The following is a 14498-nucleotide window of genomic DNA, read 5'->3' on the forward strand; positions in this document are numbered from 1 at the left end:
TTTTGGCATTATGAGAAAGAAGAAAAAATTGCAATAATTTTTAAAACTATATATGTTGCACGAAAGCAACTCATATATTCAAGTATCAGAGGGGTAGCCGTGTTAGTCTGAATCTGTAAAAAGCAACAGAGGGTTCTGTGGCACCTTTAAGACTAACAGAAGTATTGGAGCATAAGCTTTCGTGCGTCTGATGAAGTGGGCATTCACCCACGAAAGCTTATGCTCCCAGTACTTCTGTTAGTCTTAAAGGTGCCACAGGACCCTGTGTTGCTTTTTACAGATTCAGACTAACACGGCTACCCCTCTGATACTTGAATATATTCAAAATCCCAGTTACTAGTTCTGAGTTTTCAAGGGAAGTGTATATCTATTTTTCTACACATATTCATCCTCCCAATGTCTTGTAACAGTAGTTTCAAGGAGCAATGTCAATATTTTTTTTCTTTCTAATTTTTGATTTGTCAGCTCTTGTGAGACTTAAATTCTACCCAGGAAAAAAGTTCAATTGGCCCAAAAGTGATGTGATTGGAGTACTATCAATTCTATTAAGCTTAATTTGGAGGAGCTGCGAAAGCTCATAGCGTGCCCCTGTCCTGGACTGAAGAAGGGAGCAAAAGAATTTCATACCTGCCAGCTTCAGAATCATGACACGTATATGGTGACAATCTGGGCAGTTGTAGGAGGGTCTGCATAAATTTCTGCAGAGATACCTGCAGAAATTCCCCCTCAGCACAAGTGCCAACTTTCTCAGAGCAGCGTTCTGTGTTTTAAGAACAGGAGTACTTGTGGCACCTTAGAGACTAACAAATTTAGTTAACTCCTGTTCTTTTTGCAGATACAGACTAACACAGCTGCTACTCTGAATTCTGTGTTTTGACTCCTACGTTTCACATTTCTCACACCAAAGTCTATCTTTTCTTGACTTTCACTTGTTGCCTGTCTGTCCCACCTGCCCAGAAGAGTTTTTGTTCCTGTTTGCAACTCAGCCATGTCAGTATGGTTTACATCTCAGCGTTCAGAGTTGAAATACACTCTGGATTCCTATCTTCCTCCTCCTGAAATACCGTGGCAGTCACCGGAAAGGATTCCAGGGCACATCTGAGATCTAAAAGGGGACAAGCTTCCTATGGTGGAGGAAATGGGGTAAATGGTGAATTTGTGTGATATAAAATCCAGGATGCATACATCTTACATGTCTGGTATCTTTAAATTATCCTTAATATATGTTGTTCTTTGTTCCCTAATTACATATTGCCAAACAAGTCCAAAGGAGGAACCAAATGTGGAGGTCTTTAGTTCTTAACGTAGTAAAAATTAGGAGTTTTGCCCAAGTAATGACTGAGGAAAAAATGAGAAAAAACTTGAAATATTGGCCCCATGTGGGTAGGATACCATATTATGACAGGTATTTCCACATTGTTCTTCTGCTTAACACTGTGTAGGTATTTATACAAGATATATTACTTTGTAAACCTTCATTTACAGTGAGCTTTATTCTTGGGTGATTTGCTGGAGTTGGAAATCTAAAGGTATGTCTACACTACGAGAGTAGTTCGATTTTACTTAAAGCGAATTTGTGGAACCGATATTACACTAAGGACAGTAATTCGACTTTGTGAGTCCACACTAACGGGCAAGCGTCGACATTGGAAGCGGTGCACTGCGGGCAGCTATCCCACAGTTCCCGCAGTCCCTGCTGCCCATTGGAATTCTGGGTTGAGCCCCCAATGCCTGCTGGGGCAAAAAATGTGTCGAGGGTGGTTTTGGGTAACTGTCGTCATTCAACCCTCCCTCCTGCCCTCCCTCCGTGAAAGCGCCGGCGGGCAGGAGTACAAAAATCGATTTAAAGAGACCTCTATATCGAAATAAATAGCTTCGTTGTGTGGACGGGTGCAGGGTTAATTTGAGTTAACGCTGCTAAATTCGACATAACCTCCTAGTGTAGACCAGGCCTAAGAGTGGAAGACACTAATTGCACTAAAGCATGGCATGTATTTTCTTGGTTAGAGTAATATTTAAAACAAAGCAATGTGGGGCCTTTTTTACATATACAATAAGAAAATGTCAGCAGCTAAGAAAATAAATAAAGTCTGTAGGAGCTGGAACGGGTACCACAGTCAGATGTACAGTACATTATAAACAGTGTGATGCCCTAAATTTGGATTGTGCTGCCAAAAATAAATAAAAAAATCAGGACACTTTGGCAGATATACAATTCATGAATAAACAGGGCTTAGGGGAAGAGTTGGTGGCAACACCATATTTTCACCTCCCATACATACTACTGTTAATATAGAAAGTGAAATAATGGTGCAGTGTGTAACTGAATACTATATATTTTCACCCCCTACTAATAATAATGTTCTCTTTAAAGGCATTTCAGTACATACAGGGTATGTTGACTATTATTCTAAAAATGCTTTTTAGATGGAGGTTTGTTTTTGCTCTTCGCTTTCCATTGTATTTTAAACTCCCCTTAAAGGGCTGGAAAGAACCCTTCCGTCTTGTGTATGTGCATGTTTGCGCACACACTTTTATGTTGCAGGATCAATTTCAGTAAGGCATTTGATACGGTTCCACATGGGGAATGATTAGCTAAATTGGAAAAGATGGGGATCAATATGAAAATTGAAAGATGGATAAGGTTAAAGGGGAGACTACAATGGGTCATACTGAAAGATGAACTGTCAGGCTGCAGGGAGATAATAGTGGAGTTCCTGAGGGATTAGTTTTGGGACCAATCTTATTTAATATTTTTATTACTGACCTTGGCACAAAAAGTGGGAATGTGCTAATAAAGTTTGCGGATGACACAAAGCTGGGAGGTATTGCCAATACAGAGAAGGACCGGGATATCATACAAGAAGATCTGGATGACCTTGTAAACTAGAGTAATAGTACTAGGATGAAATTTAATAGTGAAACATGCCAGGTCATGCATTTAGGAATTAATAACAAGAATTTTTGTTATAAGCTGGGGACGCATCAGTTGGAAGTAACAGAGGAGGAGAAGGACCTCGGAGTATTGGTTGATCACAGGATGACTATGGACCGCCAATGGCCGTGAAAAAAGCTAATGCAGTCTTGGGCTGCATCAGGCGAGGTATTTCCAGTAGAGATAAGGAGGTGTTAGTACCGTTATACAAGGCACTAGTGATACCTCATCTGGAATACTGTGTACAGTTCTGGTCTCCCATGTTTATGAAGGATGAATTCAAATTGGAACAGGTACGGAGAAGGGCTACGAGGATGATCCGAGGAATGGAAAACCTGTCATATGAAAGGAGACTCAAAGAGCTTGGCTTGTTTAGACTAACCAAAAGAAGGCTGAGGGGAGATATGATTGCTCTCTATAAATATATCAGAGCTCAGTACCAATATGGACACAAGAACAAATGGATATAAATTGGCCATCAGGAAGTTTAGACTTGAAATTAGACAAAGGTTTCTAACCATCAGAGGAGTGAAGTTCTGGAACAGCTTTTCAAGGGGAGCAGTGGGGGCAAAAGACATATCTGGCTTCAAGACTAAGCTTGATAAGTTGATGGTATGATGGGATAGCCTAATTTTGGCAATTAATTGATCTTTGACTATTAGCGGTAAATATGCCCAGTGGCCTGTGATGGGATGTTAGATGGGGTGGGATCTGAGTTACTACCGAGAATTCTTTCCTGGGTGTCTGGCTGGTGAGTCTTGCCCACATGCTCAGGGTTTAGCTGATTGCCATATTTGGGATCGGGAAGGAATTTTCCTCCAGGGAAGATGGGCAGAGGCCCTGGGGGGTTTTCGCCTTCCTCTGCAGCCTGGGGCACGGGTCACTTCCTGGAGGACTGTCTGCACCTTGAAGTCTTTAAACCACAATTTGAGGACTTCCATAGCTCAGACATAGATTAGGGGTTTGATACAGGAGTGGGTGGGTGAGATTCTGTGGCCTGCGTTGTGCAGGAGGTCAGACTAGACAATCATAATGGTCCCTTCTGACCTTAAAGTCTATGATTCTATGATCATGCAAACAGAGACTGTTGCTTCTCGTAGGGTGACCAGATGTCCTGATTTTATAGGGACAGTCCCGATTTTTGGGTCTTTTTCTTATATAGGCTCCTATTACCCCCCACCCCCATCCCGATTTTTCACACTTGCTGTCTGGTCACTCTACTTCTCAGTGATGCTGGGGTGAATTTTAATAGCAACAACGTATTGAGAATTTGGAGGAAATTGCCTCATAGGCTATAGTAGTTTTGTGGTAGGTTAAAGTTGGCTAACCCGCTGTTTGACAGTGGTTACTTCCTGTGGCTCCCTTTTGCCAAAAGAACATTGTATGGCTCCCATAGTGTGATGTTTATGCCATCAGAAGAAAACCCCCAAAGTATCATGATGATGAAATTCAAGATCTGCCCAAAACACACAGATGCTGTTGGTATGCAGTTTATGGTATTGTGATGGATATGCTAAGCAGGGGACTACAACTCCCATTCACTTTGTCCCCAGTGCACTTCCCCCTTTCCTCTAGCCAGGCAAAGGGAAGGGTCCTGAACCAGGTGGTGGCTGGGCTCATTTGGGAAGCAGCGGTCACATATCAAGCTAGGAGTTGCAGAGAAAAATCCCAAGAACTGTATACAGAGCCACATGTGGAACAGGCATTTGCTGCTGGAAATTACAGTTGGGTGCAGGTCTGTGAGGGATCTATGGGAAGCAGCAGTGGCTGGGCAGTGAGCCAGTGCAGCAGGCCCCAATGAGAGACACTAACTGAGCCTGGCCTGGAAAGCTCCTATTTGCTTGAATAGACCTAACCTGGGGAGGGCACTTGAAGTGCCCTAACTCTCAACTGGACTGCTTTAAGGGCCCAAACCAGAACCACTATTGCTCTCTGTCAACTGTAATTGTTTAAGTCTCTGTACCTAGACTATCTGCAACCTTTCCCTTCCTGCCAGCCCTAGCAAAATATCCTTTCACTTAGCCACATGTCTGAGTGATTATTGGGACCCACTGAGGCTAGTGTCTACAAGCCTAGCTGCTGAAACACCTACAGGGCTTGCCTACAAGTCGTGATACACCTGGCACACATCTGCCACCTTAGGGATTGAATGTGCTCCAGCACTGAGCAGCCCCAATAATTACAATATTAACACAAACTTTCATCCATCCTGAACTCCACCCCCACAATCTCTCCACACATGCATATGGCCAAACCTTTTACCACCCCCGCATTGCTGCTTAAAATCTAAATAAGTACTCTAGGAGATATAGCTGGCACAACATCCATCTACTGATTAGTGAAAAACAAAGGAATAAAATTGCTCTAGCAACTCTATCATCATCATCTTTTTTTTTTTAATTTGTCAGATTTATGCCTGTTTAGGACAAAACAAATGCTAGTTTTGAAAAGTTGCTTAATGAATGGAACAAGTTTCAACTTTATTCCCTGCTTTCATGCATCCAGAGGTTATGTTTATTTAGAAAGTTAACATTTATACAGATTATACACTCAACAGTTCCATGCCAAAAAACACATGACTAAAATGACTCTTTCCATCCCTCCGTCAGTTTTTGACCTATGGCTGTTTTTACAGAAACTGAATCTTTAAGCAATAGACTCTGGTAGAGTCAAGGGAAAACATGTCACCTTGTGCAATAATTTGCCAACAGTGGCTTGAGAAAAGGGATATGCAACATGCATTTGAACCTGGGAACCCTCCAGATTGTCCCCAAAATTATTTGAATAGGCTAACTGCCAGTGAAAGAAGCAGTAAAAACTATCAATTAGAACTGGATGATCTTTGGAAAACTCATCAGGTAAGAAAGTTTTATTTTTATGGAATAAGTCTGTTTTTAAAACTCTTGTGAGTATGTTAAGATGGCTTAATTATTCAAGAGGATAAAAACCAATAGAAATGATTAGGGTGGCAAATTGTGCAAGAAGTTTTCAGTGTATAATTGTTCACCTTACAAATTTCCTTCTGTTATATTTCCTGCCTTTTTTCTTTTTCACGCTCTGAAAAAACAGTCATATGACAACATTTTATTAATGTAAGTGGTTGAGGAAAGCACTTATACTCAATCAACTGTACAAAATTTAAAATTCACTTTTTGTGAACACTTCACCAGAAACCTGACTAAAGCTACAATAATGCAACATAATCTAGATGGGCAAACTTTTACTTCAGGGAATTTCCTTGCAAGTGTAAATCTGTGTGGAATGCCATGCAAGATTGGGCCACATATATGCTATCCTGCTCAGATCAGGAAACAGAATCAAGACCATGTGACTTATGTTTAGAGTTTGTCAAAAAATGGGAATTTTCATTGGAAAAATCCCCATTAAGAGTTTTCTTATCAGGAAATAATGGCTTTCTCATGGGAAACTTCAAAAAAATGAAGGAAGTGTGGGAAAACCTGTCTCCACACTTCCTGTTTTCCAGTATTTTCTGTCTGGAAAACAGTAACAAGGTGTGAGAAAGTAGGGTCCCCCCCCCCCGCTGCTCCCTCCCTCCACACACTTTCTCACATTTTGTTTTTGAACTGGAAAGAAGTCAGTGTTTTTCATAGATTCATAGATTCTAGGACTGGAAGGGACCTCGAGAGGTCATCGAGTCCAGTCCCCTGCCCGCATGGCAGGACCAAATACTGTCTAGACCATCCCTAATAGATATTTATCTAACCTACTCTTAAATATCTCCAGAGATGGAGATTCCACAACCTCCCTAGGCAATTTATTCCAGTGTTTAACCACCCTGACAGTTAGGAACTTTTTCCTAATGTCCAACCTAGACCTCTCTTGCTGCAGTTTAAACCCATTGCTTCTGGTTCTATCCTTAGAGGCTAAGGTGAACAAGTTTTCTCCCTCCTCCTTATGATACCCTTTTAAATACCTGAAAACTGCTATCATGTCCCCTCTCAGTCTTCTCTTTTCCAAACTAAACAAACCCAATTCTTTCAGCCTTCCTTCATAGGTCATGTTCTCAAGACCTTTAATCATTCTTGTTGCTCTTCTCTGGACCCTTTCCAATTTCTCCACATCTTTTTTAAAATGCGATGCCCAGAACTGGACACAATACTCCAGCTGAGGCCTAACCAGAGCAGAGTAGAGTGGAAGAATGACTTCTCGTGTTTTGCTCACAACACACCTGTTAATACATCCCAGAATCGTGTTTGCTTTTTTTGCAACAGCATCACACTGTTGACTCCTATTTAGCTTGTGGTCCACTATAACCCCTAGATCCCTTTCTGCCGTACTCCTTCCTAGACAGTCTCTTCCCATTCTGTATGTGTGAAACTGATTTTTCCTTCCTAAGTGGAGCACTTTGCATTTGTCTTTGTTAAACTTCATCCTGTTTAACTCAGACCATTTCTCCAATTTGTCCGGATCATTTTGAATTATGACCCTGTCCTCCAAAGCAGTTGCAATCCCTCCCAGTTTGGTATCATCCGCAAACTTCATAAGCGTACTTTCTATGCCAATATCTAAGTCGTTGATGAAGATATTGAACAGCGCCGGTCCCAAAACAGACCCCTGCGATACCCCACTCGTTATACCTTTCCAGCAGGATTGGGAACCATTAATAACAACTCTCTGAGTACGGTTATCCAGCCAGTTATGCACCCACCTTATAGTAGCCCCATCTAAATTGTATTTGCCTAGTTTATCGATAAGAATATCATGCGAGACCATATCAAATGCCTTACTAAAGTCTAGGTATACCACATCCACAGCTTTACCCTTATCCACAAGGCTCGTTATCCTATCAAAGAAAGCTATCAGACTGGTTTGACATGATTTGTTCTTCACAAATCCATGCTGGCTGTTCCCTATCACCTTACCACCTTCCAAGTGTTTGCAGATGATTTCCTTAATTACTTGCTCCATTATCTTCCCTGGTACAGAAGTTAAACTAACTGGTCTGTAGTTTCCTGGGTTGTTTTTATTTCCCTTTTTATAGATGGGCACTATATTTGTCCTTTTCCAGTCTTCTGGAATCTCTCCCATCTCCCATGACTTTCCAAAGATAATAGCTAGAGGCTCAGATACCTCCTCTATTAGCTCCTTGAGTATTCTAGGATGCATTTCATCAGGCCCTGGTGACTTGCAGGCATCTAACTTTTCTAAGTGATTTTTAACTTGTTCTTTTTTTATTTTATCTGCTAAACCTACCCCCTTCCCATTAGCATCACTATGTTAGGCATTCCTTCAGACTTCTCGGTGAAGACCGAAACAAAGAAGTCATTAAGCATCTCTGCCATTTCCAAGTTTCCTGTTACTGTTTTCTCCCTCTTCACTAAGCAGTGGGCCTACCCTGTCTTTGGTCTTCCTCTTGCTTCTAATGTATTGATAAAAAGTCTTCTTGTTTCCCTTTATTCCCGTAGCTAGTTTGAGCTCATTTTGTGCCTTTGCCTTTCTAATCTTGCTCTATAGTGTTACTCTATTCCACTTAAAGATAGATTAAAAAGTGAGAGGGGAAAAAAAAACCTTAAGAAAACAACCTTAAAAAAATCCAAACTAACCAACTAGCCAAAAACCAAAGTGTTACTGTTTATCTTTTTAGCCATTTTAAAGACTTTCCCACTACAAGTCAAGAGGAAAAACAGAGTAGGTGAGCATTTTCCCACAATTACAAAATGAAAAATTTCAAAAATACCCCCCCAAATTGTTTTCTCCTCAAAAATTCTTTGAGGAATTTATCAAAAACAATTTTTTTTTACAAAATTTTTCATTTTTGATTAAGGAGCTTTTGATCTTAAATATTCTGACCTACTCTGTTCATGATACGTAATCACAACTAAGCAACAGTGTTTGGAATTTGAATATTTTGCTTCAGAGAGCAAGCTCTAGGGTACACTCCACCAACATAAACTTCATATAAAATATATTAAAGTTGTTTAAATGTGAAAACCTCTTAAAAGCAAGGAAATGCCAAGTTATAGGACACCTTTTTGACATACCTTAACATCCAAACACCATATTTCCATTGACGGGACAACTACAATGTGTTCATAAAGAACTTTCTTCCTCCAACACAGATTCATAGATGCCAAGGCCAGGAGGGGCCACTGTGACCATCTAGTCTGATCTCCTGCATAGCATAGGCCATAGAATGTCCCCCAAATAATTCCCGGAGTATATCTAAGAAAAAACATCCAATCTTGGTTTCAAAATTGCCAGGGATGAAGAATCCACCACAAACCTTGGTAATTTGTTCCAATGGTTAATTACCTTTATTGTTAAAAATGCCTTATTTCTAGTCTGAATTTGTCCAGCTTCAACATCCAGCCATTGGATTTTGTTATACCTTTCTCTGCTAGATTGAAGAGACCATTATCAAATATTTGTTCCCATGTAGGTTCTTATAGCCTTATAGTCACCCCTTACCCTATTTGTTAAGCTAAATAGATTGAGCTCCTTGAGTCTATCACTATAAGGCATGTCTTCTAATCCTTTAATCATTTTCATGGCTCTTCTCTGAACCCTTTCCAATATATCAACATCCTTCTTGAATTGTGGGCACCACAACTGGACACAGCACTCCCGCAGCAATTTTACCAGTGCCAAATATCCTCTCTGCTCCTACTCAGGGCCGGCTCTAGGTTTTTTGCTGCCCCAAGCAAAAGAAGGGGGGGAAAAATCCTCCAAGAGCGCAACTGCCGCCTCCGGAATGCCCCCCCCCGCAATTGCGCCGCCCAAGCATGTTCTTGGTTTGCTGGTGCCTAGCGCCAGCCCTGCTCCTACTTGAGACTCCCCTGTTTATGCATCCCAATAGCCCTTTTGGCCACAGTATTGCACTGGGAGTGCAGGTTCAGTTGATTATCCAACATGACCCCCAAATCTTTTTTCTGAGTCACTGCTTCCCGGGATCGAGTCCCCTGTCCTGGAAGTATGGCTTACAGTCTTTGTTCCTATATCTATACATTTAGCCATATTAAAATGCATGTTGTTTGCTTGCGTGCTGCTTACAGAGCTATCTGGATCGCTTGGTATTTGTGACCTGTCCTCTTCATTATTTACCGTCCCTCAATCTAGATGTTATCTGCAAACTATCAGTGATTATTTTATAGCTTCTCCAAAGTCATTGATGAAAATTTTAAATAATGTAAGGCCAAGAACTCCACTGAAAACACCCAATCGATCATGATTCCCCATTTACATTTTGAGACCTCTGAATTAGCCAGCTTTTAATCCAATTATTGAGTGCCATGTTAATTAAATAATGTAGAATGATATAAAAATCAACATGTCATGAGGCACCAAGTCAAACAATTTACAGAAGTCTAAGTATATTACATCAACACTATTACCTTTATCAACCAAACTTGCAATCTCAATCAAAAACTAGCTACCAAGAAGACACAGAACACAATCTCTCTTACAATATAATGAAAACCTTGATTACAACCTCAGCAACATTTGCAAATAATCAGTGTTGACATATACCTACAGATGTGTGGATTGTACAGTATGTGCTTGTGGTGGAAGTTTGTTATTGTAATGAAGAGTTTGCATTATACAGGCATGAAAGTTAATGTTCTCTGTGTAGTGTGTGGGATTCATCAGGGAAGTTTGATGATCCTCTTTCCGTGTGGGAAAGATCTGAGTATGGAAGCTAGGGAGATGGATCAGTCCCTATATTCGCCACACATAAAATAGGAAATTTCCAACTCAAGAAAAGCAGAGAAAGGCATCCTTAAAGAATCTTCTATATGCCTTCTCTCCAATTTTGCTAAGTCCTTTGTTCTTTAACAGGCTTGTCAGGGCTGGATCCCCATTTTGAAATTTAGGGTACAGATGTAGGGGCCTGCATGAAAACTTTTAAGCTTAACTACCAGCTTAGCTCTGGTTTCGCTGCCACCATTTCAATTTTTCCCTCCCTGGGAAGCCTTGAAAAACCTTCACCAATTCCCTGGTGAATACAGATCCAAACCCCTTGGATTTTAAAACAAGGAGAAATTAACCATTTCCCCTCCTTCCTCCAACCAACTCCTGGTGAATACAGTTCCAACCCCCCTGGGATCTAAAACAAGGAGAAATTAATCATCCCCCCTCCTTCCTTTCACCAACTCCTGGTGAATACAGATCCAACCCCCTTGGATCTTAAAACAAGGAAAAATCAATCAGGTTCTAAAAAGAAAGCTTTTAATTAAAGAAAAAGGTAAAAATCATCTCTGTAAAATCAGTATGGAAATTAACCTTACAGGGTAATCAAACTTCAAGAGCTCAGAGGACTCCCCTCTAGTCTCAGGTTCAAAGTACAGCAAACAAAGATAAACACTTTAGTAAAAGGTACATTTACAAGTTGAGAAAACAAAGGAAAACTAACACGCCTTGCCTGGCTATTTACTTACAAGTTTGAAATAGGAGAGACTTGTTTAGAAAGATGTGGAGAACCTGGATTGATGTCTGGTCCCTCTCAGTCCTGAGAACGAACACACTCCCAAACAAAGAACACAAACAAAAGCCTTCCCCCCCCAAGATTTGAAAGTATCTTGTCCCCTTATTGGTCCTTTAGGTCAGATGCCAGCCAGGTTACCTGAGCTTCTTAACCCTTTACAGGGAAAAGGATTTTGGAGTCTCTGGCCAGGAGGGATTTTATAGTACTGTACACAGGACAGCTGTTACCCTTCCCTTTATAGTTATGACACGCCCCCCAAATCACAGATAATGTTGGACATTCGGTTCCACACTGGCTGTGATTTCTTCCTGGAGTTCTAGGAGAAAACAGAGTTAATAAGACACATGTACCTTTAGACATACTACTGATTATATAAAAACTAACAATATGTTTCATTCCAAGAACAATTGTTAACCAGTTAACTTTGGGAAACTTTTCCGGGAGAGTGCATCAGCCACTTTGTTAGAAGCTCCCGAAATGTGTTGTATTTCAAAATTAAAATCTTGGAGAGCTAAACTTCACCGAAGAAGTTTTTTGTTATTTCCCTTGGCGGTATGAAGCCACTGTAGCGCAGCATGGTCTGTTTGTAGTTGGAAATGCCGTCCCAAAACATATGGGCGTAGCTTTTCCAGCGCGTACACAATGGCATAGCATTCCTTTTTGCTGATTGACCAATGGCTTTTCCTCTCAGACAGTTTTTTACTGAGAAACACGACAGGATGGAATTTTTGATCCGGTCCTTTCTGCATTAAAACTGCTCCCACGCCTCGCTCGGACGCATCTGTGGTTACTAGGAACGGTTTGTTAAAGTCTGGGGCCCTTAGCACAGGGTCAGACATGAGTGTTGCCTTAAGCTGGTTAAAGGCCTTTTGACACTCATCAGTTCACTGAACTGCATTTGGCTGTTTCTTTCTGGTTAGGTTTGTCAGCGGGGCGGCGATTTGGCTGTACTGGGGTACAAATCGCCTATAATATCCAGCCAAGCCTAAGAAGGATTGGACCTGTTTCTTAGACTTTGGAACCGGCCACTTTTGGATAGCATTCACTTTGGCCTGTAGGGGATTTATAGTTCCTTGACCCACCTGGTGCCCCAGGTAAGTTACTCTGTTTTGGCCTATTTGACACTTTTTAGCCTTAACAGTTAGTTCTGCCTGCTGGATGCGCTTGAAAACTTTTTTCAGGTGCTCCAGGTGCTTTGCCCATGAATCAGAAAAAATGGCCACATCATCAAGGTAGGCAACTGCAGATTCTCCCAATCCCGCTAGGAGACCATCTACAAGTCTTTGGAAGGTGGCGGGTGCATTTTGCAATCCAAAAGGGAGTACATTTAATTTATACACCCCTGCCTGGGTGATGAAGGCTGACCTTTCCTTAGCGGGTTCATCCAGTGGTACTTGCCAGTACCCCTTGGTTAAGTTCAAGGTAGAGATGAATTGGGCATGTCCCAATTTCTCCAATAGCTTATCTGTGCGTGGCATTGGATAGTTGTCAGGACGAGTTACAGTATTTAGCTTACGGTAGTCCACGCAAAAGCGTATTTCCCCATCTGGTTTGGGAACTAGAACCACTGGAGATGCCCATGCACTCTTAGAGGGGTGGATTATACCCATCTGTAGCATGTCCTGGATTTCCCTTTGTATAGCAGTTTTGGCATAAGGTGACTCCCGGTAGGGTGGGGTTCTAATAGGGTGAGCATTACCTGTGTTAATGGAGTGGTATGCCCGTTCGGTCCATCCTGGAGTGGCTGAGAAAATTGGTGCAAAGCTTGTGCACAGCTCCTTGATCTGCTGTTGCTGCAGACGTCCAAGGGTCGTGGAGAGGTTCACCTCTTCCACGCCACCATCCTTTTTTCCTTCGTAGTAGACACCTTCAGGCCACTCCGCGTTATCTGTTTCCTGGGCTGTAAACTGGCAAACGTTTAATTCTCTGGAATAAAAGGGCTTAAGAGAATTAACATGGTATACCTTAGGCTTTATGTTGGAGGTGGGGGAGGCTATGAGATAGTTAACAGCTCCTAGGCGCTCCTGGACCGTGAATGGTCCTTCCCATGATGCTTCCATTTTATGGGCCTGGAGCGCCTTTAAGACCATGACTTGGTCTCCTACTTTGAAGGACCGTTTTCTGGAATGTTTAGCATACCAGGCCTTTTGCTCTTTCTGAGCATTTTTTAGGTTTTCTTTAGCAAGGGCTAAAGAGTGTTGGAGGGTGCTTTGTAGGTTGCTTACAAAGTCTAGAATGTTAGTTTCTGGAGAAGGCGTAAACCCCTCTCATTGCTGCTTCACCAACTATAATGGCCCCTTAACCTTGCGGCCACACACAAGTTCAAATGGTGAAAACCCTAAACTGGGATGTGGTACAGCCCTGTAGGCAAAAAGCAACTGCTGCAGCACTAGGTCCCAATCATTGGAGTGTTCATTTATAAATTTACGTATCGTGGCCCCCAAAGTTCCATTAAACCTCTCCACCAGGCCATTGGTTTCATGGTGGTAAGGGGTGGCAACCAAGTGATTCACCCCATGAGCTTCCCACAGGTTTTCCATGGTCCCTGCCAGGAAATTAGTTCCCGAATCTGTAAGGATGTCGGAGGGCCAACCTACCCTGGCAAAAATGTCTGTTAATGCCTGGCACACACTTTTAGCCCTGGTGTTGCTTAAGGGTACTGCTTCCGGCCATCGGGTAGCAAAATCCATGAAAGTCAGTACGTACTGCTTTCCTCTGGGTGTCTTCTTTGGGAAAGGACCCAGAATATCCACAGCTACGCGCTGAAATGGGACCTCAATTATGGGTAGTGGCTGGAGAGGGGCTTTAACCTGGTCTTGGGGCTTTCCCACTCGTTGGCACACCTCACAAGACCGGACATATTTAGCAACGTCCTTGCCCATTCCCTCCCAGTGGAAGGACTTCCCCAACCGGTCTTTAGTTCTGTTCACCCCAGAATGGCCACTGGGATGATTATGGGCTAAGCTCAAGAGCTTTACCCGATACTTGGTGGGAACTGCCAACTGTCTTTGAGGATGCCAATCTTCCTGGTGCCCACCAGAAAGAGTCTTCTTGTATAAAAGTCCTTGTTCTACAACAAACTGGGATCGGTTCGAAGAGCTGAGAGGCGGTGGGGTGCTC

Source organism: Trachemys scripta, chromosome 5 (genome assembly GCF_013100865.1).
Source record: "Trachemys scripta elegans isolate TJP31775 chromosome 5, CAS_Tse_1.0, whole genome shotgun sequence".
Classification (NCBI taxonomy): domain Eukaryota; kingdom Metazoa; phylum Chordata; order Testudines; family Emydidae; genus Trachemys; species Trachemys scripta.